Source organism: Phyllobates terribilis, unplaced genomic scaffold (genome assembly GCF_046119375.1).
Source record: "Phyllobates terribilis strain yellow unplaced genomic scaffold, ASM4611937v1 Scaffold_11__3_contigs__length_659146591, whole genome shotgun sequence".
NCBI lineage: Eukaryota > Metazoa > Chordata > Amphibia > Anura > Dendrobatidae > Phyllobates > Phyllobates terribilis.
In genome coordinates, this window is record NW_027362771.1 from 562,347,435 (window position 1) to 562,371,758 (window position 24,324).

General features: G+C 47.7%; 12 non-coding genes across 12 annotated transcripts; 9 read left to right on the top strand and 3 right to left on the bottom strand.

The window, feature by feature from the left end:
* Positions 1-3,848: 3,848 nt before the first annotated feature.
* LOC141167663 (U4 spliceosomal RNA) lies at positions 3,849-3,989 on the bottom strand. Its single transcript, XR_012251456.1, has one exon. It is a non-coding gene; the product is annotated as a U4 spliceosomal RNA (small nuclear RNA).
* A 275-nt stretch (positions 3,990-4,264) lies between these two features.
* On the bottom strand, positions 4,265-4,405 carry LOC141167677 (U4 spliceosomal RNA). The gene has a single exon (XR_012251470.1). It is a non-coding gene; the product is annotated as a U4 spliceosomal RNA (small nuclear RNA).
* A 280-nt stretch (positions 4,406-4,685) lies between these two features.
* On the bottom strand, positions 4,686-4,826 carry LOC141167835 (U4 spliceosomal RNA). The gene has a single exon (XR_012251623.1). It is a non-coding gene; the product is annotated as a U4 spliceosomal RNA (small nuclear RNA).
* A 4,674-nt stretch (positions 4,827-9,500) lies between these two features.
* Positions 9,501-9,641, top strand: LOC141167878 (U4 spliceosomal RNA). Its single transcript, XR_012251663.1, has one exon. It is a non-coding gene; the product is annotated as a U4 spliceosomal RNA (small nuclear RNA).
* Positions 9,642-9,920: 279 nt separating this feature from the next.
* On the top strand, positions 9,921-10,061 carry LOC141168292 (U4 spliceosomal RNA). The gene has a single exon (XR_012252034.1). It is a non-coding gene; the product is annotated as a U4 spliceosomal RNA (small nuclear RNA).
* A 280-nt stretch (positions 10,062-10,341) lies between these two features.
* LOC141168304 (U4 spliceosomal RNA) lies at positions 10,342-10,482 on the top strand. Its single transcript, XR_012252046.1, has one exon. It is a non-coding gene; the product is annotated as a U4 spliceosomal RNA (small nuclear RNA).
* Positions 10,483-10,762: 280 nt separating this feature from the next.
* Positions 10,763-10,903, top strand: LOC141167916 (U4 spliceosomal RNA). The gene has a single exon (XR_012251697.1). It is a non-coding gene; the product is annotated as a U4 spliceosomal RNA (small nuclear RNA).
* Positions 10,904-11,183: 280 nt separating this feature from the next.
* LOC141168363 (U4 spliceosomal RNA) lies at positions 11,184-11,324 on the top strand. The gene has a single exon (XR_012252101.1). It is a non-coding gene; the product is annotated as a U4 spliceosomal RNA (small nuclear RNA).
* A 280-nt stretch (positions 11,325-11,604) lies between these two features.
* On the top strand, positions 11,605-11,745 carry LOC141168352 (U4 spliceosomal RNA). Its single transcript, XR_012252090.1, has one exon. It is a non-coding gene; the product is annotated as a U4 spliceosomal RNA (small nuclear RNA).
* Positions 11,746-12,015: 270 nt separating this feature from the next.
* LOC141168468 (U4 spliceosomal RNA) lies at positions 12,016-12,156 on the top strand. Its single transcript, XR_012252205.1, has one exon. It is a non-coding gene; the product is annotated as a U4 spliceosomal RNA (small nuclear RNA).
* A 280-nt stretch (positions 12,157-12,436) lies between these two features.
* On the top strand, positions 12,437-12,577 carry LOC141167761 (U4 spliceosomal RNA). The gene has a single exon (XR_012251552.1). It is a non-coding gene; the product is annotated as a U4 spliceosomal RNA (small nuclear RNA).
* A 280-nt stretch (positions 12,578-12,857) lies between these two features.
* Positions 12,858-12,998, top strand: LOC141168154 (U4 spliceosomal RNA). Its single transcript, XR_012251904.1, has one exon. It is a non-coding gene; the product is annotated as a U4 spliceosomal RNA (small nuclear RNA).
* Positions 12,999-24,324: the final 11,326 nt, after the last annotated feature.

A 24,324-nucleotide genomic window follows, 5' to 3' on the forward strand; every position in this document is an offset into this window, starting at 1 on the left:
TGTCACACATGGCCTTCCCTGGTTGCAGGTCCAGTGGAGACAACCATTCATGAAACTGGGTCTCCAGAGCTGACCAAAACTCCTCAGCTGTGTGACTCACATTTCCCAGACATTTCAAAATAAACACTGATGCGTTGAGCCCTGCTGCCAGCATAGTAAGGAGGTGTGCAGGATTCCTTCTGCGCAGTTAGAAAGCAGGTGGCATTACCAGACAGGCTTTGGGTGCAGGTGGAGGACCGAGAGGAGGTTGAGGAGGCAGAAGCAGTGGAGGAAGTTCGAGATAAAGAGGATTAACACACAACTCGTGGGGACGGTAAGACTTGGACAGCAGCCCCTTGTCCTGCTGTCACCATAGTTACCTAGTGCCCAGTCAGCGACATGTAACGCCCCTGTCCATGCCTTCTCGTCCAAGTGTCTGTGGTGAAGTGCACCCTGTCACACACAGAGTTTCTCAAAGAAGCGGTGATGTTGTGTGCGACATGCTAGTAGAGCGCAGGCACACCTTTCTTTGAGAAGTAGTGCCGACTGGGCATCTGGTACTGGGGCACTGTGACGGACATAAGGTCTTGAAAATCCTCTGTGTCCTCCAGGTGGAAAGGCAGCATTTCTGTAGCCAACAGTTTGAAGATGGTGAAATTCAACCTCTTAGCTTTCTCATGGCTAGGAGGAAATGGTCTTTTACTTTTCCACATCTGAGGGACCGAGGGCTGGCTGTTGTGCTTAGACGGTGTTGAGTAGGGTGTCCCCGGCAACTGCCGGTCTGTGAGGAAGATGCAGGTGGACATGTTAGGTTGCCTTGATCCAAAGGTGGTGCTCTCGATGTCGGAGAGCGCTCAACACTAGCAGGTGTTTCCACTTCCCAATGAACTGACGACCTGCCAATCACACTGGCTGTTGCGGGTAAAGAGGTGGCAGGTCTGCGTCCAAAAACATGTGTGACTGCTGTCCCCCCAGTCACAGAGGATGAAGAGGCTGTGGATGCACAAGATGGGGCAGACGGTGGTTGGCCCAGCCGGCTAGGCCGCATTGTAGCACAGTGAGCTTCCCACTGCAACTTATGCTTCATATCCATGTGACGGTACATGTATGAAGTACTCAAACTATGTATTTTTTGGCCTCTACTTAGCTTTTGCTGACAAATATTACAGATAACACGAGTTGGGTCATCCTTATCGATCTGAATAAATGCCCAGGCTATGCAAGGCTTAGAGCCCATGTGACCTGAAGAGCCACTACGACTTGTGGTCAGAGGCAGAGTTGTGGTTGAGGATGCAGTTGTTGACGTGCTTCCAGTACTCCGTCTCTGTTCAGGAAGGCGCAACCTAACCTCGTCGTCAATAGCATCTGTGATGCCCCGCTGCGCTTGGTATCACAGATCCTACAAGAGTGCATTGATGGAATCCTCCACAAGAGGCCCCCATAAACATTCACACATCTCCACCTTCCACCTCAGACCAGCAGAGGGAGCCCGTTAGGGATATAAATAGGGAAGGTGGAGCTAGGCAGTTCAGTTCCTCTGAAGAGTTCCTGCAGTAGAGAAGCCTAAGAGAGGTCAGTCTGCAGTGGAGCTCAGTCTAGTCTAGAGAACGCAGTTAATAGTTCAGCAGTGGAGCACGAGGCTCCTGCTTGCTAGATTCAGGGAGCCCAGATAGAGCTTAAGGTGTGCCGGTGCCGTAAGATCAGTGAAGCGCGGCAAGCTGCCGCTAGTGTGTATAGCCTAGTGAGGGCCCGAGTAGGCCGAAGGCAAGTGGCGAGTTAGTACATAACGGGCAGAGGAGCTTAACCAGCTCACCCCGAAGCATTTACCGGACACAGGATCCGAGCTTACCGGTATCTCTATGACCCAGTAAGGCATAACCGGAATCCCTGGAGAACTACAAGTCCCAGGATCGCTAAGGTGCTGATATGTAACAGAGCCAGGAGACGCTTAGGCCCCGCATACTGGGAGCGTGAACTCCAAGAGAAGGCCCTACCACAAGGTCAGCCAGCGCAGGACAGAGACAAAGTTAGGCCTAGCTCCAGGCAGGTCAGAAACTTACTACGCAGAGGCAAGAAACAGGAGGCCCTACACCCGCTCATTGGGGAGGATCCTGATATGCACCCTTCACCAAACAGTGCTCCGGGATGTGCCTGAATTTCCACCAGTAAAAGGTACTGAAGTGACTACCGTGTCCGTTCCCGTTCTTGCTCTGACCCAGCTGGGTCTCGCCTGTCCTGCATTCCCCCTGCATACGCTGCCCTGAGACCTAGCTCCACCTGTGGGGAGCTATACCATCGAGCTGCCTTATCACGGGCCTCAGTGGACTGCTGCAGCGCTGGTGCTTCTCACCAGATACCACAGGTGGTGTCACAAACTCTTATAAAATTAACAATTATCCACCCTTTTAAAGAGTGACCCCAGGGTACGGGCCAGGGAGCCGACCACCGTGACATCCCAAAGGCCAGGCAAAGGCCCGGGTACCGAGTCATCCCCATCCCCATCGCTAGTCACATCCTCCTCCACCTCCTCTGCTGACCTCATCGACTGTCTGACTGTGGGTTGACAGTAAGTGGGATCTCCAACCTCGTCATCATCACCCTGTGTGTTATCACACCCGTCGCCCTCAGAGCCAACCTCTTCCTGCCCTGACCGAAAAGTCAAGTTGTCGCTCCAATCAGGTATTTGAGTCTCATCATCGTCTTCATCATTGTCTCCACCAACAGGAGTTACAGTTTGGGAACAAGGGTCTACATTATGCTCAAAACCTTCTTCATCTGGTCCTGGATCCAACTTATAAAGATTCTGGGCATCGGATCAGATCATTTCCTCATCTGGATTAACAGAAGCTCTGGAGCAGACCTCCGTTTCCCAGGCTATAGTATGAGTAAACAGCTGGGCAGACTCAGCCATCTGTGTTACCCCATACTCAGACGGGCAGCTGGAGACTTGGGAGCTGTGAGGAAGCAAGTGCGATTGGGGTGACACCTCTGAGGACTGGAGTATTTGTGATGTTGAAATTGAGGTGATGGAGAGCCCACTTGAAGGAGCACTTGATATCCGTTGAAGCACCTGCTGTTTTTGTGCCTCATCTAGAATTTGTAGCGATGGGCGTGTCCGTAAGAATGGGATCGTATCACATTGTCCACGAAAAGAAGTCGACATCTTAGTTTGGCTGGAAGATGGTCTTTCTTCTGCAGATGTTACTCCCCCCCCCACCGGCGGACAGGCACCAGTATTGGGATAGGGGGGCTGGCCGTCAGGGTCCACCGCGGCTCTGGCACAAACCCGGCGACACAGAGGTGGCACAGGCAGGAACGGACTGGCCGTGTCGGCTTCTCACTTTTTGGATTTTAGAAGGGCATGACATGCCTATATCTGTGTCTCCCCCTCCTTTTACTCCTCCACCTCTTTTCTTTTCGCATGACTATATGTACTTGTCACTTTTCCATGTGTTAGTTGTGTCTTCTGAGCAGTTTGTCAGCTTTTGGACACCTTTGAAGGTGTTTTCTATGTGTTTCTATGTGTTTTTGTTTGCCTGCCATAGGTTTTAACGGTGTTCGAAGGTGTTCGACGAACAGTTCGGCGAACACACGGGTGTTCGACGAACCGAACCGAACTCGAACACTACGGGGGTGGCTCAACACTAGTGAGTTCCAAATGATCACAGCCCTTCCTCCGCTGCCGCAAAGCATCCTGGGAGTTGCATTCTGAGGGCTCAGAGAAGAGGTCATTTTTGGACATTGCAGTCAGATCATCTAGCTCTCTCCTGATGCAAGCGAAAATCATCAATACGATGCTGTGGGGTGCAAAATTTTCTTTCCCAATTGGGAGGAGCTAACACTCTGTCATTTGCATACCATGGATTAAGTTTCCTGAGAAACAAACAAAAATTGCCGAAGATGTCTATATTTCAAGTCATCATGGCGAGCTATTGAGAAAAATTTTCAATTAGCAATAATCACACCTCGGTTAAACCTCATGGGCTACGATACTGCCACTGCGTAAAGTAACTCAGGTGACCAAAAAATCCCCACTTCCAGGAAGAGCTGGTTTAAGCCATGGTGAGTTCCAAATGACCACTGCCCTTCCCCCGCTAGCACAAAAGCATCCTGGGAGTTGCAGTCTGAGGGCTCAGGGAAGAGGTCATTTTTGGCCATTGCGGGCAGATCAGCTCGATCTCTCCTGCTCCAAGCAAAAACCATCAATACTATGCAGTGTGGAACAACATTTCCTTTCCCCAATGGGAGGAACTAACACTCTGTCATTTGCATACCATGGATTAAGTCTTTTGAGAGACCAACAAAAAGTGCCTATACTGACTGTATTTCAAGTCATCATGGCAGGGTATTGGGTAAAGTTTTCAATTAGCAATAATCATGCCTCAGTTAAACCTCATGGGCTACGATACTGCCACTGCGCAAAGTTAAAATAACTCAGGTGACCAAAAAATCCCAGGTTCTAGAAAAAGCTTGTTTAAGCCATGGTGAGTTCCAATTGACCACTGCCCTTCCTCCGCTGCCGCAAATCATCCTGGGAGTTACAGTCTGAGTGCTCAGAGAAGAGGTCATTTTTGGCCATTGCTGGCAAATCAGCTCGATCTCTCCTGCTCCAAGCGAAAATCATCAATATGATGCTGTGGGGCGCAAGACTTCCTTTCCCAACTGGGAGAAGCTAACACTCTGTCATTTGCATACCATGGATTAAGTCTCCTGAGAGACCATCAAAAAGTGCCTATACTGACTGTATTTCAAGTCATCATGGTGGGGTATTGGGAAAAGTTTTCAGTTAGCAATAATCACGCCTCGATTAAACCTCATGGGCTACGATACTGCCACTGCGCAATGTTAAAGTAACTCAGGAGATCAAGAAATTCCAACATCCAGGAAGAGCTTGTTTAAGCCATGGTTAGTTCCAAATGACCACTGCCCTTCCTCCGCTGCCGCAAAGCATCCTGGTAGTTGCAGTCTGAGGGCTCAGGGAAGAGGTCATTTTTGGACATTGCAGGCAGATCATCTAGCTCTGTCCTGTTCCAAGCGAAAATCATCAATACAATGCTGTAGGGTGCAAGATTTCCTTTCCCAATTAGGAGGAGCTAACACTCTGTCATTTGCATACCATGGATTAAGTGTCCTGAGAAACCAACAAAAATTGCCGATGATGTCTGTTTTTCAAGTCATCATGGGGAGGAGTCCTGAGGAGATAATTTGCATATTCCCACTGCATTTTGGGGTAAGTGAAGAGTCTCCGCGAGCTCAAAGAACACTGGATTTTGGCTGTTGGAGCTGAAAAGAGGACATCGGTAAACATTTTGAAGCTTTTTTTTTAAGCTTTTTTTTTTCCACTGTTTTCAGAACATTAGCAGTAAGAACATGGTAGAGTCCAGGAGCGATTTGGTGAGCTGCATATTCTGCTACATGTTCACAGACATGCCAGAAATGCAAGCTTGTGTCCCTGTTGGAGGAAAAGTTGCGAAATCTAGAAGAGAGGTTAACTACCTTGAAAATCATTAAGGAAGGTGAAGAGTTCTTAGACAGAGCAGAATTATCTCTTCATGATTCAGAAAGAGAAGAAATTCGAACTGCACCTGACGAAACAGAGGAATGGAAGCATGTGACCCACAGAAGCAGGAGGATCGAGAGGCAGTGAGCACCCATACTGCTCAGGAACCAGTACCAGGCTCTCACGCAGGAGAACCATGAAGAAATACAGCAAAATAAGACTTTGCCAGCAATGAATAACCTTGTAAGCCCTCAGAATCCTCCTGGATGGAGAAAGAAGAATGTTGTGAAGAAAAAACGGAGAGTGGTGGTCATGGGGGATTCCCTGTTAAGAGGAACAGAGGCCGCTATCTGCAGACCAGACATAACCTCAAGAGAAATGTGCTGTCTTCCAGGAGCAAAAATTAAAGATGTGTCTGACAGGATATCAAGACTCTTCAGACCTACAGATCACTACCCATTCCTGCTAATACATGTGGGGACAACTGACACCGCAAGAAAGGACCTGGAAACCATCTGCAGTGACTTTGAAGACTTAGGCAAGAAAGTGAAAGAATTGGGAGCGCAGGTGGTCTTCTCATCCATCCTCCAAGTGGATGGCCATTGAACAATGAGGTGGAATAAGATTCTACAGGTGAACAACTGGCTACGTCGATGGTGCCGTCAACAAGGATTTGGATTTCTGGATCACGGAATGAATTACCTATACGATGGACTACTTGCTAGAGATGGGGTGCACCTTACGAAGACTGGAAAACATGTATTTGGAAGTCGCCTTGCTACACTCATCAGGAGAGCTTTAAACTAGAACAATGTGGGAAGGGAAGCAAAAGGCCAGAAAAAGCCATACAGCTGACAAATACTATTGAGATCTCTGCTACTGGAAGTGGAAAGGAAGAACAATGACAAAACAATTTAAATAATAAAAATATGGGAGGAAGAGAAACCAATCACAAACTAAAATGTTTTTATACAAATGCACAAAGCATGGGCAACAAACAAGGAGAATTAGAACTACTAATGCAGGAAAAGGAATATGATGTCATTGGAATCACTGAAACTTGGTGGGACGATACACATGATTGGAATACAAGGCTAAAAGGATACAACTTATTTGCAAGAAACAGACTTGATAAACGAGGAGGAGGTGTCGCATTGTATGTTAGAAAAGCGAGATTGAAGCTTCAGAGACTGGGAGTTCTGTGGAAACTGTTTGGGTAAGAATACAAGGAGAGAACAACGGAAAGGACACCATTGTAGGCATTTACTACAGGCCACCTGGGCAAGCTGAAAATATGGATGAACTCTTTATGTATCAAATGACCAAGTTCTCCAAAAAATATGACATAGTGGTCATGGGAGATTTCAACTATCCAGACATTTGTTGGGAATCTCTCTCAAGTAAAACTAACAGGTCAAGCAAATTCTTATCCTCTCTTGCTGACAACTTTATCTTCCAAAAGGTAGGGGAGAAAACAAGGGGATCTGCTACTTTGGATCTAATACTTATAAACAGGGAGGAAATGGTTGAGGAGGTAAAGGTGGCTGGGACCCTAGGAGGCAGCGATCATGCTATTATAGAATTTTGGATAACTAGAGGAGGAAGACATGTGAAGACTCAAACTTCAAGGTTAGATTTTAGAAAGGCAGATTTTAAGAGACTCAGAAAGAGAATAGGAGGGATCCAATGGCTGGATGTCCTTAAGGACAAAAATGTCCAGGAAGGATGGGAAATTTTTAAAAATGAGATTCTCAAAGCACAATCGTTAACAATCCCGAAAAGTAGGAAGAATGGGAAGCATTTAAGGAAACCAGGATGGATGAACACAGAACTTAAACACATGCTAAAAAGAAAGAAAGAAATGTTTATTAAATGGAAAAAGGGAGGCATATCTAAAGAAGATTATAATGCAGTCTGCAGATCCTGTAGGGCACGTATCAGGTTAGCTAAAGCTGACAATGAATTAAGGCTTGCAAGAGATGTCAAAAGCAATAAAAAAGGATTTTGGGGGTATGTCAAAAGTAAAAGAAAAGTCAAAGATGCTATAGGATTTTTACAGGATGAAAATGGAGAAATGGTAAGAGAGGATGTTGAGAAGGCCGAACTTTTTAATTCCTATTTTGCATCTGTTTTCTCTCAGAAAGAAAATGTAACATCAACTGATCTTCACTGTCCTTTTAAAGGAATAGAGGAATCCAAGTTATCTGTAAACAGAAAGATTGTGAGGGAATATTTAGCTAACATAAATGAGTTCAAGTCTCCAGGTCCAGATGAATTACACCCCAGAGTACTGAAGAAGATCGTAGAAGAAATTTTAGAACCACTCTCCATAATCTTTGAAAATTCTTGGAGAACAGGAGAAGTCCCAGAAGACTGGAGAAGAGCAAATGTTGTTCCTATCTTCAAAAAGGGGAAGAAGGTGGACCCAGGGAACTATAGGCCGGTGAGTCTGACTTCTATACCAGGAAAGATCTTTGAACAAATTATTAAACAACATGTATGTAAGTACATGGATAAGAATGAAGTGATTAACCAGAGTCAGCATGGGTTTGTAACTAACAAGTCATGTCAGACTAACTTAATTTCCTTCTATGACACAATCACTGACTGGGTGGATCAGGGAAATGCTGTAGATATAGTATATCTTGACTTCAGCAAAGCATTTGACAAAGTATCTCACACCATTCTTATTGAAAAAATGACCAAGTATGCAATGGACCAGGCAACTGTTAGGTGGATTCATAACTGGCTTAGTGATCGGACCCAAAGGGTGGTTGTAAATGGCTTCACATCCAGCTGGATGAATGTCTCAAGTGGGGTACCACAGGGCTCCGTCCTGGGACCTGTATTGTTCAACATCTTTATCAATGATTTAGATGAAGGAATTGAGGGTAAACTGATTAAATTTGCTGATGACACAAAGCTAGGAGGGATAGCTAATACTAGAGAAGAGAGAGAGAGGATTCAAAAAGACCTAAATAAACTGGAGCAGTGGGCAGCAACCAACAGAATGGTTTTTAACAGGGAAAAATGCAAAGTACTACATCTGGGCAATAAAAATGAAAAAAGCATATACAGAATGGGAGGAATAGAGCTAAGCAACAGTACATGTGAAAAAGACTTAGGTATACTAATAGATCATAGACTGAACATGAGTCAACAGTGTGATGCAGCAGCAAAAAAGGCAAATACAATTCTGGGATGTATTAACAGAAGCATACAGTCTAGATCACGTGAAGTCATTATCGGTCTTTACTCCTCTTTGGTCAGACCTCATCTGGAATACTGTGTACAGTTTTGGGCACCACATTTTAAAAAAGACATAGACAAACTGGAGAAAGTTCAGAGAAGAGCGACCAGAATGGTGACTGGTCTGCAAACCATGTCCTATGAGGTACGGTTGCAGGATTTGGGAATGTTTAGCTTGCAAAAAAGAAGACTGAGAGGAGACTTAATAGCTGTCTACAAATATGACAAGGGCTGTCACATTGTAGAAGGATCATCTTTATTCTCATTTGCACAAAGAAAGACTAGAAGCAATGGGATGAAACTAAATGGGAGGAGACACGGATTAGATATTAGAAAAAACTTTTTGACAGTTAGGGTGATTAATGAGTGGAACAAGCTGCCACGAGAGGTGGTGAGTTCCCCTTCAATGGACGTCTTCAAACAGAGGCTGGACAGACATCTGTCTGAAATGATTTAGTGAATCCTGCTTTGAGCAGGGGGTTGGACCAGATGACCCAGGAGGTCCCTTCCAACTCTACCATTCTATGATTCTATGATTCTCTGATTCTATCTTGCGCTCTACAGCATCGTATTCATGATTTTCGCTTAAAGCAGGAGAGAGTTAGATGATCTGCCTGCAATGTCCAAAAATGACCTCTTCCCTGAGCCCTCAGACTGCAACTCCCAGGATGCCTTGCGGTAGCGGGGGAAGGGCAGTGGTCATTTGGAACTCACCATGGCTTAAACTAGCTCTTCCTGGAAGTGCGGATTTCTTGGTCACCTGAGTTACTTTAACTTTGCGCAGTGGCAGTATCGTAGTCCATGAGTTTTAACCGAGGCGTGATTATTGCTAATTGAAAACTTTTTCCAATGCCCCACCATGATGACTTGAAATACAGTCAGCATCGCAAATTTTTGTTGGTCTCTCAGGAGACTTAATCCATGGTATGCAAATGACAGAGTGTTAGCTCCTCCCAGTGGGGAAAGGAAATGTTGTTCCGCACTGCATCGTATTGATGGTTTTCGCTTGGAGCAGGAGAGAGCGAGCTGATCTGCCCGCAATGGCCAAAAAAGACCTCTTCCCTGAGCCCTCAGACTGCAACTGCCAGGATGCCTTGCGGTAGCGGGGGAAGGGCAGTGGTCATTTGGAACTCACCATGGTTAAACGAGCTCTTCCTGGAAGTGCGGATTTCTTTGTCACCTGAGTTACTTTAACTTTGCGCAGTGGCAGTATCGTAGCCCATGAGGTTTAACCGAGGCGTGATTATTGCTGATTGAAAACTTTTCCCAATATCCCGCCATGATGACTTGAAATACAGTTTGCATAGGCAATTTTTGTTTGTCTCTCAGAAGACTTAATCCATGGTATGCAAATGACAGAGTGTTAGCTCCTCTCAGTGGGGAAAGGAAATGTTGTTCCGCACTGCATCGTATTGATGGTTTTCGCTTGGAGCAGGAGAGAGCGAGCTGATCTGCCCGCAATGGCCAAAAATGACCTCTTCCCTGAGCCCTCAGACTGCAACTCCCATAATGCTTTGTGGCAGCGGAGGAAGAGCAGTGGTCATTTGGAACTCACGATGGCTTAAACGAGCTTTTCCTGGAAGTGTGGATTTCTTGGTCACCTGAGTAACTTTAACTTTGCGCAGTGACAGTATCGTAGCCCATGAGGTTTAACCGAGGCGTGATTATTGCTAATTGAAAACTTTTCCCAATATTCCGCCATAATGACTTGACATACAGTCAGCATCGGCAATTTTTGTTGGTCTCTCAGGAGACTTAATCCATGGAATGCAAATGACAGAATGTTAGCTCCTCCCAATTGGGAAAGGAAATCTTGCACCCCACAGCATCGTATTGATGATTTTCGCTTCTAACAGGAGAGAGCTAGATGATCTGCCTGCAATGTCCAAAAATGACCTCTTCCCAGAGCCCTCAGACTGCAACTCCGAGGATGCTTTGCGGCAGCGGAGGAAGGGCAGTGGTCATTTGGAACTCACCATGGCTTAAATGAGCACTTCCTGGAAGTGGGGATTTCTTGGTCACATGAGTAACTTTAACTTTGCGCAATGGTAGTATCGTAGCCCATGAAATTTAACCGAGGCATGATTATTGTTAATTGAAAACTTTTCCCGATTTCCTGCCATGATGACTTGAAATACAGTCAGCATTCGCAATTTTTGTTGGTCTCTCAGGAGACTTAATCCATGGTATGCAATTGACCGAGTGTTAGCTCCTCCCAATTGGGAAAGGAAATCTTGCGCCCCACAGCATCGTATTGATGATTTTTGTTTGTAACAGGAGAGAGCTAGATGATTTGCCTGCAATGTCCAAAAATGACCTCTTCCCTGAGCCCTCAGACTGCAACTCCCAGGATGCGTTGCGGCAGCGGAGGAAGGGCAGTGGTCATTTGGAACTCACCATGGCTTAAACAAGCTTTTCCTAGAACCTGGGATTTCTTGGTCACCTGAGTTACTTTAATTTTGCGCAGTGGCAGTATCGTAGCCCATGAGGTTTAACCGAGGCTTGATTATTGCTAATTGAAAACTTTTCCCAATATCCCGCCATGATGACTTGAAATACAGTCTGCATAGGCAATTTTTGTTGGTTTCTCAGGAGACTTAATCCATGGTATGCAAATGACAGAGTGTTTGCTTCTCTCAGTGGGGAAAGGAAATCTTGTTCAGCATTGCATCGTTTTGATGGTTTTCGCTTGGAGCAGGAGAGAGCGAACTGATCTGCCCGCAATGGCCAAAAATGACCTCCTCCCTGAGTCCTCAGACTGCAACTGCCAGGATGCCTTGCCGCAGCGGGGGAAGGGCAGTGGTCATTTGGAACTCACAATGGCTTAAACAAGCTCTTCCTGGAAGTGGGGATTTCATGGTCAGCTGAGTTACTTTAATTTTGCTCAGTGGCAGTATCGTAGCCCATGAGGTTTAACCGAGGCGTGATTATTGCTAATAGAAAACTTTTCCCAATAGCCCGCCATGATGACTTGAAATACAGTCAGCATCGGCAATTTTTGTTGGTCTCTTAGGAGACTTAATCCATGGTATGCAAATGACAGAGTGTTATCTCCTCCCAGTGGGGAAAGAAAATGTTGTTCTGCACTGCATCGTATTGATGGTTTTCGCTTGGAGCAGGAGAGAGCGAGCTGATCTGCCTGCAATGTCCAAAAATGACCTCTTCCCTGAGCCCTCAGACTGCAACTCCCAGGATGCTTTGCGGCAGCGGAGGAAGGGCAGTGGTCATTTGGAACTTAAACTAGCTCCTCCTGGAAGCTGGGATTTCATGGTCAACTGAGTTACTTTAACTTTGTGCAGTGGCAGTATTGTAGCCCATGAGTTTTAACCGAGGCGTGATTATTGCTAATTGAAAACTTTTCCCAATGCCCCGCCATGATGACTTGAAATACAGTCAGCATCGGCAATTTTTGTTGGTCTCTCAGGAGACTTAATCTGTGGTATGCAAATGACAGAGTGTTAGCTACTCCCAGTGGGGAAAGGAAATGTTGTTCCGCACTGCATCGTATTGATGGTTTTCGCTTGGAGCAGGATAGAGCGAACTGATCTGCCAGCAATGGCCAAAAATGATCTCTTCCCTGAGCCCTCAGACTGCAACTGCCAGGATGCCTTGCGGTAGCGGGGGAAGGGCAGTGGTCATTTGGAACTCACCACGGCCTAAACGAGCTCTTCCTGGAAGTGGGGATTTCTTGGTCACCTGAGTTACTTTAACTTTGCGCAGTGGCAGTATTGTAGCCCATGAGGTTTAACCGAGGCGTGATTATTGCTAATTAAAAACTTTTCCCAATGCCTCGTCATGATGACTTGAAATACAGTCAGCATCGGAAATTTTTGTTGGTTTCTCAGGAGACTTAATCCATGGTATGCAAATGACAGAGTGTTAGCTCCTCCCAGTGGGGAAAGGAAATGTTGTTCCGGACTGCATCGTATTGATGGTTTTCGCTTGGAGCAGGAGAGAGCGAGCTGATCTGCCCCCAATGGCCAAAAATGACCTCTTCCCTGAGCCCTCAGACTGCAACTGCCAGGATGCCTTGCGGCAGCGGGGGGAAGGGCAGGGGTCATTTGGAACTCACATGGCTTAAACGAGCTCTTCCTGGAAGATGGGATTTCTTGGTCTCCTGAGTTACTTTAACTTTGCGCAGTGGTAATATTGGAGCCCATGAGGTTTAACCGAGGCGTGATTATTGCTAATTGAAAACTTTTCCCAATATCCCGCCATGATGACTTGAAATACAGTCAGCATTGGCAATTTTTGATGGTCTCTCAGGAGACTTAATCCATGTTATGCAAATGACAGAGTGTTAGTGACGCGCCCCCTGGGCCTGTGCTGTGCAGGGGAACCCGGAACCGGGCCTGTTGTAGGATGCTGGGGGTTGTAGTCTCCGTGTGGCGGTGACTCGGTCCGTGCCCAGTGTGGTCAAACCAGTGGCAGTCTATTTGTATTGTATTTGTCCGACTACGCCACCCGTAGATTGCGGTCAGTGAGGACCGCCGCTGCGCTGCAGACCGCTGAGGCTGATGTTGTTTGCGCAGCCGAGTATGGGATAACTCCCCACGGGCGAAGTATTGCCTCGGGCAGTTAATGTGAGAGATGATGGGAGTGATGGTGTGAGGGTCCCAGTGCTAATGGTGCTGGTGCGGCAAGGAATCACAGAGACGTGTGGTGCATTTCAGGGTCTTTACTGATGGGATAAGGCAGACCCTCCCGGGAGTACTGGCTAGTATAAGGGGCCTGGTCAGTCTGTGAGCAAGCAGGCGTTCCCCTGGCCAGGTGGAGTTGTAGGCCTCCCTGTTTATCTGCACTCTTCCTGGCTACCTTGCTGTAAGCGGGTAGAAGTAGCTCACGTCCCTGAGTATACCGTGTGGTGCTCACCCGTATGGCTGGTGACTTGGGGCCTTCTGTTAGCCTCTGCTCCTTGATGGCGGCGCTGGTCCCTTCTTTGTGACTGAGCCTCCGGGCTTCTATGGCCAGAGGACCTGGAATCCCCTGCCGGCTGGTTTCTGCTGCTGGGTATATATCAGTCCCCACAGCCTCGGACTCCTGTGTCCGGTTTTAGTGTCCTCAGCCGGGGCGAGCTATATCTCTGCTCACAGCCCCTGGCCTTCTGCTTCTGCTCCTACAGAGCTCCTCTTCTCACTTTCCCTGTGTCTGGAACTCTAACTGTCTAATCCCGCCCCAGACCCAGTTTATAAGGGTAGATTCCTCCCCTCCCAGGTCTGGGCGGGCCGTGTTGCATGCTTAGGGCTCCTGACCAGAGAAACCTCCCACTTGCTCTCAGACATAATATCTCTATTACTGTGGCAACCAGGCCCCTGGGGTGCCACATTCCCCCCCTAGTAAATTTTAGTACTCCGGGACTAAACACATTTTTTTAAAGAAACATAAATACAGGGTATAACAATAATACAATAACATATTTACAAGAAGCTTTAGTTCTTTAAAGGTCACGGCGTGTCCGCAACCGGGTGTCCATATCACCCAAGGTGAAGTTTTAAGCGAAGTAGGGGACCTGTCCAAAGCAAAGCCCTTGCGTTGGCCTTGGGCGTGGCTGCAAGGCTGGAGCTAACTACTTTGGGCCGCAAGTAGGCCACGCCAGACAGGTTTTCTTTTCCGCGGCCGTCTTCGCAAGAGGCACCAAGGTGCAACTATCTACAAGCATTGTTCCTGTTATCCAGTGTCCATAACCTGTTAGTCCAAATAAATCTGCAGGGTAACTGAGAAACATAATTAGCAACAGGCAACAAACATAAACCATAAACAGTTAACAGATAAATTCACAGTGCATTAGTTATATTCTCCAGCGAGCGGGCATCTGACCTCTAGTGACTCTAGTGGACCTACGGAGCTCACTAACTGGTTCTGCACTACAGGGTGTAGGGGAGGTTGTAGGTAAGCTGGGCAGCTGTCTGCGCACTCTTTGGCTCACTAGGGGCACGGCAGGCTGACTACTAGCAGAGGGTTGATCCTTCTGTACTGCTGGTGTGGACTCTTCTGCCTCTTTGGCCGGCTGCTCTTCCAGCTCTACCGGTTCCTCTGTAGGCACTTGCAGGGCTGGCTGGAGAAAGGTGAGGACGGGTACCACGACAGCGCCGTTTACTTGTGTCCAAGACCGGGGGAAGTCTCCGAGTCCGGTACTGATCATTTCTTCCCTTTCCTCTGCGGGTTGAGGGTTTTCTTGATCTTCTTCAGGGCTTTGCAGCTGCTCGGGACACTTCTTCAGGTGGTCTCTGGAGACAATGGCTGTGGTTTCTCCTCCATCCTTACTGATTACGCAGATTTTTGGGTTTTCATGGCTTGAGGGCAGTACGGTGTATGGGTCCTTCTCCCACTGGTCGTCCAACATGTGGAGCCGCCTCTTCCTCTTCAAGACCTGCTCTCCAGGTACCAGGGGAACAGTGGGAGCATACTGGTTATAAGCCTTCTCTTGCTTTTCTCTAGCTTGAGACAGACTTCGCTTGACGCTCTCCTGTACTTTCCGATACTGCTGCTGCCGTTCTGTATCCCAGTCTGCCTCTGGCGAGGTGTCCTCAGGTGTCAGGACTCCCATTTCCAGGTCAATAGGCAGCTTACCAGGTCTTGCTCTCATTAGGTAAGCCGGGGTACAGTTGGTGGAACCTACAGGGATGTGGTTATACAGGTCCACAAGATCGGGAAGTTTCTCAGGCCACAGACTGCGTTCTTCCAGGGGCAATGTTTTTAGCAGATCTATCACCACCTGGTTCATCTTCTCGCAGAGTCCATTGGTTTGAGGGTGATAGGGCATTGTTCTTATCTTCTTGCAGCCATACAGGTTGCAGAACTCCTGGAAGACATCTGCTTCGAAGGCTGGTCCTTGGTCTGTCAACACTTGGTCCGGGTACCCGTGTGGACGGCAGAAGTGCTGCTGGAAGGCTCTAGCTGCTGTTTGAGCCGTTAAGTCCTTGACTGGGACCACCACCAGGAACGGGGAGTAATGATCTACGATTGTGAGGGCGTAGACATATCCAAATCTGCTTGGAGCCAGTTTCACATGGTCCAGGGCTACCAGTTCCAGTGGCTGTCAGGTGATGATGGGCTGCAGGGGAGTCTTCTGGCTGGCACGGTCTTTTCTTCTCAGGTGGCACGGGCCACAGTCTCTGCACCACCTCTCGATGGCTCCTCTCATGCCTACCCAGTAGAACCGTTCACGCAACAAGAACTCCAGCTTCTTCCATCCGAAATGCCCTGCTCCGTTGTGGTATGCCTCCAGAACCATAGCCACGTCTCGTCTTGGGACCACTACCTGCCAGGTCAACTCATGTGTTCGAGAGTTAACCATTCTCCGGCACAGCTTCTCCCTGTAGAGGAACAGCTTACTTTTCTCCTTCCACAGTTGCTTGGTCTCCTCCGGAGCGTCTGGGTCAAGACTGGCATCGGCCTGGGTCAGCATTTCCTTCACCAAACGGACTGCGGGATCACTGTCTTGCGTCTCCGCCCAGTTGTAGTGGGGCAAGGGATTGAACGTCACGGGCCGCCTGTCCTTCACACGGTGGGAATACAGGGTAATCCCATGACGGTGGAACGCAGGGAGCTCGACTTCTTCCAGATCTTCTGGATCTTCCCCTACGTCCGGTAAGTTCGGCATTCTAGACAGGGCATCCGCGTTGGCATTTTAGCGTCCCGCCCGGTACTTGATGGTGAATTCAAAGTTGGACAGGCGGGCCATCCATCTCTGTTCCAGGGCACCGAGCCTTGCAGTTTCCAGGTGTGTCAACGGGTTGTTATCCGTGTACACGGTGAATTTGGAGGAGGCAAGGTAATGCTTGAAACGTTCGGTCACTGCCCACACTACTGCCAGGAACTCCAGCTTGAATGAGCTATAATTCTCAGGGTTCCTCTCCGTGGGCCGTAGCTTTCGGCTGGCGTAAACGATTACCCGTTCTTTCCCTTGCTGGATCTGGGACAGTACGACTCCTAGCCCGATGTTGCTTGCGTCCGTGTGGAGGATAAAGGGCTGGCTGTAGTCTGGATATGCCAGGATTTCATCCCCCGTAAGGGCCATCTTCAGCTGGCAGAAGGACTCCTCTTCCAGCTTTTCCCACCTGAAGGGCGGCTTCTGGTTTTTGGCTTTCCGAGATTGACCTATCAGGAGGTCCTGCATAGGGGCTGCCATTTTGGTGAAACCGGGAATGAATCTTCGGTAGTAGCCTACCAACCCATGGAACTGCCGCACTTCCTTTATGCTGGAGGGTCTTGGCCAGTCCTTAATCACGGTGATCTTATCAGGGTCGGGAGTAGAGATGAGCGGTGTTCAAATAGAACTGTTCGCCAATCTCAAATTCGAGCTGTTTTGGGCGGTGTTCGAGTTGTTCGACGAACCCGAACAATTTGCAAAAAATTTGGCTGTTCGAGGTTATGTTCGATAACTGTTCGTGCACCAAAAGCGTGTCCTGCATGTCTGGCGCTATTTAGAGCACCAATCATGCAGGGATTGTCTGCCACTCACTGTAATGTCAAAGCCATGGTGAATGAGGCATTACAGTGACTGCCCAAATCGATGGGAACAGTGCTCACAGTGAAACATGAAAAGCCGGCAATTCAGCAGCGGCATACACCGGTACCCGACAATTTAGAACAGAAAGAATAGAGAATCACACATAGATTAGATAGATAGAAACATGTCAGTCACATATATATGAAGTACAGTGACAGTGTTGCTTACTGTACTTGTCATTTAGTGTAAAGGATTTATTAAAAAAAATATTAGTGTTTTCATGCACCGTCTCTTTAAAAAAGCCGGGCGGCAATTCAGCAGCGGTACCCGACAATTTAGAATAGAAGGAATAGAGAATCACACATAGATTAGATAGATAGAAACATGTCAGTCACATATATATGAAGTACAGTGACAGTGTTGCTTACTGTACTTGTCATTTAGTGTAAAGGATTTATCAAAAAAAATATTAGTGTTTTCATGCACCGTCTCTTTAAAAAAGCAGGCCTGCAATTCAGAAGCGGTACCCGACAATTTAGAATAGAAGGAATAGAGAATCACACATAGATTAGATAGATAGAAACATGTCAGTCACATATATATGAAGTACAGTGACACTGTTGGTTACTGTACTTTGTCATTTAGTGTTAAAATAAAGGATTAATTAAAAAAAAATTTGGCGTGAGGTTCCCCGTAATTTTAGTCTCTAGCGGAGGTTAAGCAGACGGCTGGGGCAGATGTTTGAAGCCTGGGAAGGGAGTAATACCCACGGAGCTTCCCAGGCTACTAATATCAGCCCCCAGCTGAATACCTAGCCTTTACTAGCTATTAAAATGGGGGACCCCCCCAAAAAAATGACGTGGGGTCCCCCCTATTTTAATAGCTAGCAAAGGCTAGGCAGACAGCTGGGGGCTGATATTAATAGCCCAGGAAGAGTGCCATGAATATTGGCCCCCTCCCAGGCTAGAAACACCAGCCGTCAGCCGCCCCAGAAATGGCGCATCCATAGGATGCGCCAATTCTGGCGCTTAGCCTCGCTCTTCCCACTGCCCTGTAGCGGTGGCAGTGGGGTAATAGGGCTGGGGTTGATGTCAGCTTATAATGCCAGCTGACATCAAGCCCAGGTTAGTAATGGAGAGGCGTCTATAAGACACCCCCATTACTAACCCCATAGTGAAAGTTAAAAAAAAACACAAACACCCAGAATAAAGTCCTTTAATTGAAATAAAGACACAATTCTTGATTGTTCTAAATTAAACCATACTTACCGTATCGCCCATTCCAGCTGAAGCCAACGATCTCCTGCAATAAAAGAAAAATAATAAAGCAATATCATCCTTACCTTTCCATGGTTCCCAGGACAGCTCCAGCTCTGCTACATCGAGATGACAGGCTGGACCGCAGCAGAACGCTGCCATCCAGCCTGTCATCCCGCAGACACTGAGAAGCGCAGGCTCGCTTGCGCTCCTCAGTGTCTCGCTGTGACGGCATCCAGATGAGCCGAGGTCATGTCCAATGAACTCGGCTCACCTCATGCACGTCACTGAAAATTCTCCTGCACTCAGCGCTTCAGCGTGAGAATTCTCCCACGCTGTCAGTGACGTGCATGAGGTGAGCTGAGATCATTGGACATGAACTCACCTCATGCACGCCACTGACAGCGTGGGAAAATTCTCCTGCACTCAGCGCTTCAGCGTGAGAATTTTCCCACGCTGTCAGTGACGTGCATGAGGTGAGTTCATGTCCAATGATCTCAGCTCACCTCATGCACGTCACTGACAGCGTGCGAGAATTCTCACGCTGAAGCGCTGAGTGCAGGAGAATTTTCCCACGCTGTCAGTGACGTGCATGAGGTGAGCCGAGTTCATTGGACATGACCTCGGCTCATCTGGATGCCGTCACAGCGAGACACTGAGGAGCGCAAGCATGCCTGCCCTTCTCAGTGTCTGCGGGATGACAGGCTGGATGGCAGCTTTCTGCTGCGGTCCAGCCTGTCATCTCGATGTAGCAGAGCTGAAGCTGTCCTGGGAACCATGGAAAGGTAAGGATGATGTTGCTTTATTATTTTTCTTTTATTGCAGGAGATCGTTGCCTTCAACTGGAATGGGCGTGATGGTGAGTATGGTTTAATTTAGAACAATAAAGAATTGTGTGTTTATTTCAATTAAAGGACTTTTTTCTGGGTGTTGTGTTTTTTTTAAATACTTTACTAGAAATTCATGGTGGTCATGTCTAATATTGGCGTCACCCCATGAATTTGGGGCTTAGGGCCAGCTGATAATGCTAAGCTGGCCCAAACCCCTTTATTACCCAGTGAGCCACCGCACCAGGGCCCTGGATGAGTTGGGTACAGCGCCAGAAGATGGCGCTTCTATGAACGCGCCATTTTCTGGGGTGGCTGCGGACTGCAATTTGCAGCGGGGGGGGGGGGCCCAGAAAGCTTGGGCCTCCCTGCGCTGCGGATTCCAGACCCCAGCTGCCTAGTTGTACCTGGCTGGACACAAAAATAGGGTGAAGCCCCACGTATTTCTTTTTTTAAATTATTTCATGAAATTCATGAAATAATTAAGAAAAAAAGGGCTTCCCTATATTGTTGTGTCCGGCCTGTTACAAATAGGCAGCTGGTGGTTGGGGGCTGCCCGTTCCTGCCTGCTGTACCTGGCTGGACACAAATATAGTGCGAAGCTCCACGTCAATTTTTTTTTAACTATTTCATGAAATAATTAAAAAAAAAAGGGCTTCCCTATATTGTTGTGTCCGGCCAGGTACAAATAGGCAGCTGGTGGTTGGGGGCAGCACGTTCCTGCCTGCTGTACCTGGCTGGACACAAATATAGTGCGAAGCCCCACGTCAATTTTTTTTTAATTATTTCATTAAATAATTTAAAAAATAAAGGGCTTCCCTATATTGTTGTGTCCGGCCACGTACAAATAGGCAGCTGGTGGTTGGGGGCAGCCCTTTCCTGCCTGCTGTACCTGGCTGGACACAAATATAGTGCGAAGCCCCACGTCAATTTTTTTTTAATTATTTCATGAAATAATTTAAAAAAATTGACGTGGGGCTTCGCACTATATTTGTGTCCAGCCAGGTACAGCAGGCAGGAACGGGCAGCCCCCAACCACCAGCTGCCTATTTGTACCTGGCCGGACACAACAATATAGGGAAGGCTTTTTTTTCTTAATTATTTCATGAATTTCATGAAATAATTAAAAAAAAAATACGTGGGGCTTCGCCCTATTTTTGTGTCCAGCCAGGTACAACTAGGCAGCTGGGGGCTGGAATCTGCAGCGCAGGGAGGCCCAAGCTTTCTGGGCCCCCCCACTGCAAATTGCAGTCCGCAGCCACCCCGGAAAAAGGCGCGTTCATAGAAGCGCCATCTTCTGGCGCTGTACCCAGCTCATCCAGGGCCCTGGTGCGGTGGCTCACTGGGTAATAAAGGGGTTAGGGCCAGCTTGGTATTATCAGCTGGCCCTAAGCCCGAAATTCATGGGGTCACGCCAATATTAGACATGACCGCCATGAATTTCTAGTAAAGTATTTAAAAAAAAACACAACACCCAGAATAAAGTCCTTTAATTGAAATAAACACACAATTTTTTATTGTTCTAAATTAAACCATACTCACCATCACGCCCATTCCAGCTGAAGCCAACGATCTCCTGCAATAAAAGTAAAATAATAAAGCAACATCATCCTTACCTTTCAATTGTTCCCACGACAGCTTCAGCCCCGCTACATTCACATTACAGGCTGGAACGCAGCAGAACGCTGCCATCCAGCATGTAATGCCGCACACACTCAGAAGCACAGGCATGCTTGCGCTCCTCAGTGTCTCGCTGTGACGGCATCCAGATGAGCCGAGGTCATGTCCAATGAACTCGGCTCACTTCATGCACGTCACTGACAGCGTGGGAAAATTCTCCTGCACTCAGCGCTTCAGCGTGAGAATTCTCCCACGCTGTCAGTGACGTGCAAGAGGTGAGCTGAGATCATTGGACATGAACTCACCTCATGCACGTCACTGACAGCGTGGGAAAATTCTCACGCTGAAGCGCTGAGTGCAGGAGAATTTTCCCACGCTGTCAGTGACGTGCATGAAGTGAGCCGAGTTCATTGGACATGACCTCGGCTCATCTGGATGCCGTCACAGCGAGACACTGAGGAGCGCAAGCAAGCCTGCGCTTCTCAGTGTCTGCGGGATGACAGGCTGGATGGCAGCGTTCTGCTGCGGTCCAGCCTGTCATCTCGATGTAGCAGAGCTGAAGCCGTCGTGGGAGCCATGGAAAGGTAAGGATGATGTTGCTTTATTATTTTACTTTTATTGCAGGAGATCGTTGGCTTCAGCTGGAATGAGCGATACGGTAAGTAGGGTTTAATTTAGAACAATAAAGAATTGTGTCTTTATTTCAATTAAAGGACTTTATTCTGGGTGTTTGTGTTTTTTTAAACTTTCACTATGGGGTTAGTAATGGGGGTGTCTTATAGACGCCTCTCCATTACTAACCTGGGCTTGATGTCAGCTGGCATTATAAGCTGACATCAACCCCAACCCTATTACCCCACTGCCACCGCTACAGGGCAGTGGGAAGAGCGAGGCTAAGTGCCAGAATTGGTGCATCCTATGGATGCGCCATTTCTGAGGCGGCTGACGGCTGGTGTTTCTAGCCTGGGAGGGGGCCAATATTCATGGCACTCTTCCTGGGCTATTAATATCAGCCCCCAGCTGTCTGCCTAGCCTTTGCTAGCTATTAAAATAGGGGGGACCCCACGTCATTTTTTTGGGGGGGTCCCCCATTTTAATAGCTAGTAAAGGCTAGGTATTCAGCTGGGGGCTGATATTAGTAGCCTGGGAAGCTCCATGGGTATTACCCCCTTCCCAGGCTTCAAACATCTGCCCCAGCCGTCTGCTTAACCTCCGCTAGAGACTAAAATTACGGGGAACCCCACGCCAATTTTTTTTTAATAAATCCTTTATTTTAACACTAAATGACAAGTACAGTCATCAACACTGTCACTGTACTTCATATATATGTGACTGACATGTTTCTATCTATCTAATCTATGTGTGAAGCTCTATTCCTTCTATTATAAATTGTCGGGTACCGCTGCTGAATTGCCGGCCGGCTTTTTTAAAGAGACGGTACATGAAAACACTAATATTTTTTTTAATAAATCCTTTACACTAAATGACAAGTACAGTAAGCAACACTGTCACTGTACTTCAAATATATGTGACTGACATGTTTCTATCTATCTAATCTATGTGTGATGCTCTATTCCTTCTTGTCTAAATTGTCGGGTACCGGTGTATGCCGCTGCTGAATTGCCGCCCGGCTTTTTTAAAGAGAGCATCTTCTGAGCAGTTTGTCAGCTTTTGGACACCTTTGAAGGTGTTTTCTATGTGTTTCTATGTGTTTTTGTTTGCCTGCCATTGGTTTTAATGGTGTTCGATGGTGTTCTAAGGTGTTCGACGAACAGTTCCTCGAACATCCCAGTGTTCGACGAACCGAACCGAACCCGAACACTACAGGGGTGGCTCAACACTAGTTGGGAGCCACTCCGTCAGCACTCACCATGTGTCTCAGGTACCATGTGTCTCAGGTACCATGTGTCTCTTTGGTTTCAGGAGGTGACACTTGGAGGGTTTCACCTTTAGGCCGTAGTTTGCCAGAGCTTCAAACACTTCTGCCAGGTGTTTCAGGTGGACCTCGTAGCTCTTGGAATAGACGATGACATCGTCCAGGTATAACAGGACCGTCTCGAAGTTCCGGTGTACCAGACAGCATTCCATCAACCGTTGGAAGGTCCCTGGTGCATTGCAAGAGCCCGAAAGACATACAGTTAAATTCGCTGAGACCCATCGGGGTGGTGAATGCGGTCTTCTCCCGGTCCGCCTCTGCTACAGGAAGCTGCCAGTACCCGCTAGTGAGCTCCAAAGTAGAGAAGAAGTTAGCAGATTTTAATGCAGCTAAGGACTCTTCTATCCTTGGTAACGGGTACGCATCTTTGTGTGTGATACGGTTGACCTTCCTGTAGTCTACACACGTTCTCATGGTGTTGTCTTTCTTTTTCATCAAGACTAGTGGAGCTGCCCAGGGGCTACAGCTGTCCCTGATTACCCCAGCCTCCTTCATGTCTCTAAGCATCCCCTTGGCGTGTTGGTAGTGTGCCGGGGGTACGGGTCGGTATCTCTCCTTTATGGGTGGATGGTCTCCCATGGGGATGTGATGTTCTACCCCCTTTACTCGCCCTAAATCCAGCGGGTGTTTACTAAACACTCTCTAGTACTCTTGAACCACCCGATAGACTCCCTGTTTTTGGTGCAAGGGAGTGGAGTCAGTACCCAAATGTAGTTGCTGACACCAGTCCTCCATTGGTTTCTTAGAGCCGTTACCTTCCTCTGGTTGAGATGGAGGCAAGGGTTCCACGGTCTGTACAGAGTTCTGGTTGATGGTGAACAATTTGGCTAGCGTGGCATACCGGGGCAGGTGTACTTCTCTCTCCCCGATATTTATGATGCGAACGGGCACCCTCCCATGGCGCACATCGACCACCCCCCATGCTGTCAAAATGGTGGGCCTACTGTCTGAGTAGACGGGTTCTACCATTGCTTGGTAAACTCTACCTCTTAGACCAATAGCTGCCCGGCACCAAATCATCATCTCACTTTTTGGGGGCATGGCAATAGGGAATGGGTCACACATTCTCACGCTACCTATCTCACCACCAGATAGTTCCACCTGTTGCCGCTTCATCAGTGCCCGGATCTCTTTTTGGAGCACACGCTGCTGGCCGGAACTGGCGTTCTTGGCAACCTGCTGTAAAATGAGAATCACCTCTGCAAGACAATTTTCAATCACATTAGTTCCCAAGGTTATTCTAGGGTGACTCTCATGACGGTCTATGTCCACTATAATCAGTCCTTGTGCCGCCAGTTCGACTTTACCGATCTTAATGGTCACCTCCTTGAATCCCACCTGCGGCACGGGCTGACCATTGCTGGCGATGATACTCAGGTCGTCATCTGGGTAGCGGGTTATGTCCGAGTCATTCCAGTACTGCTTAAAGAGCACGTACAGGATGGTGGTCACCTGTGACCCAGTGTCTAGTAGGGCACTCATAGGAATGCCATCCAGTACCACAG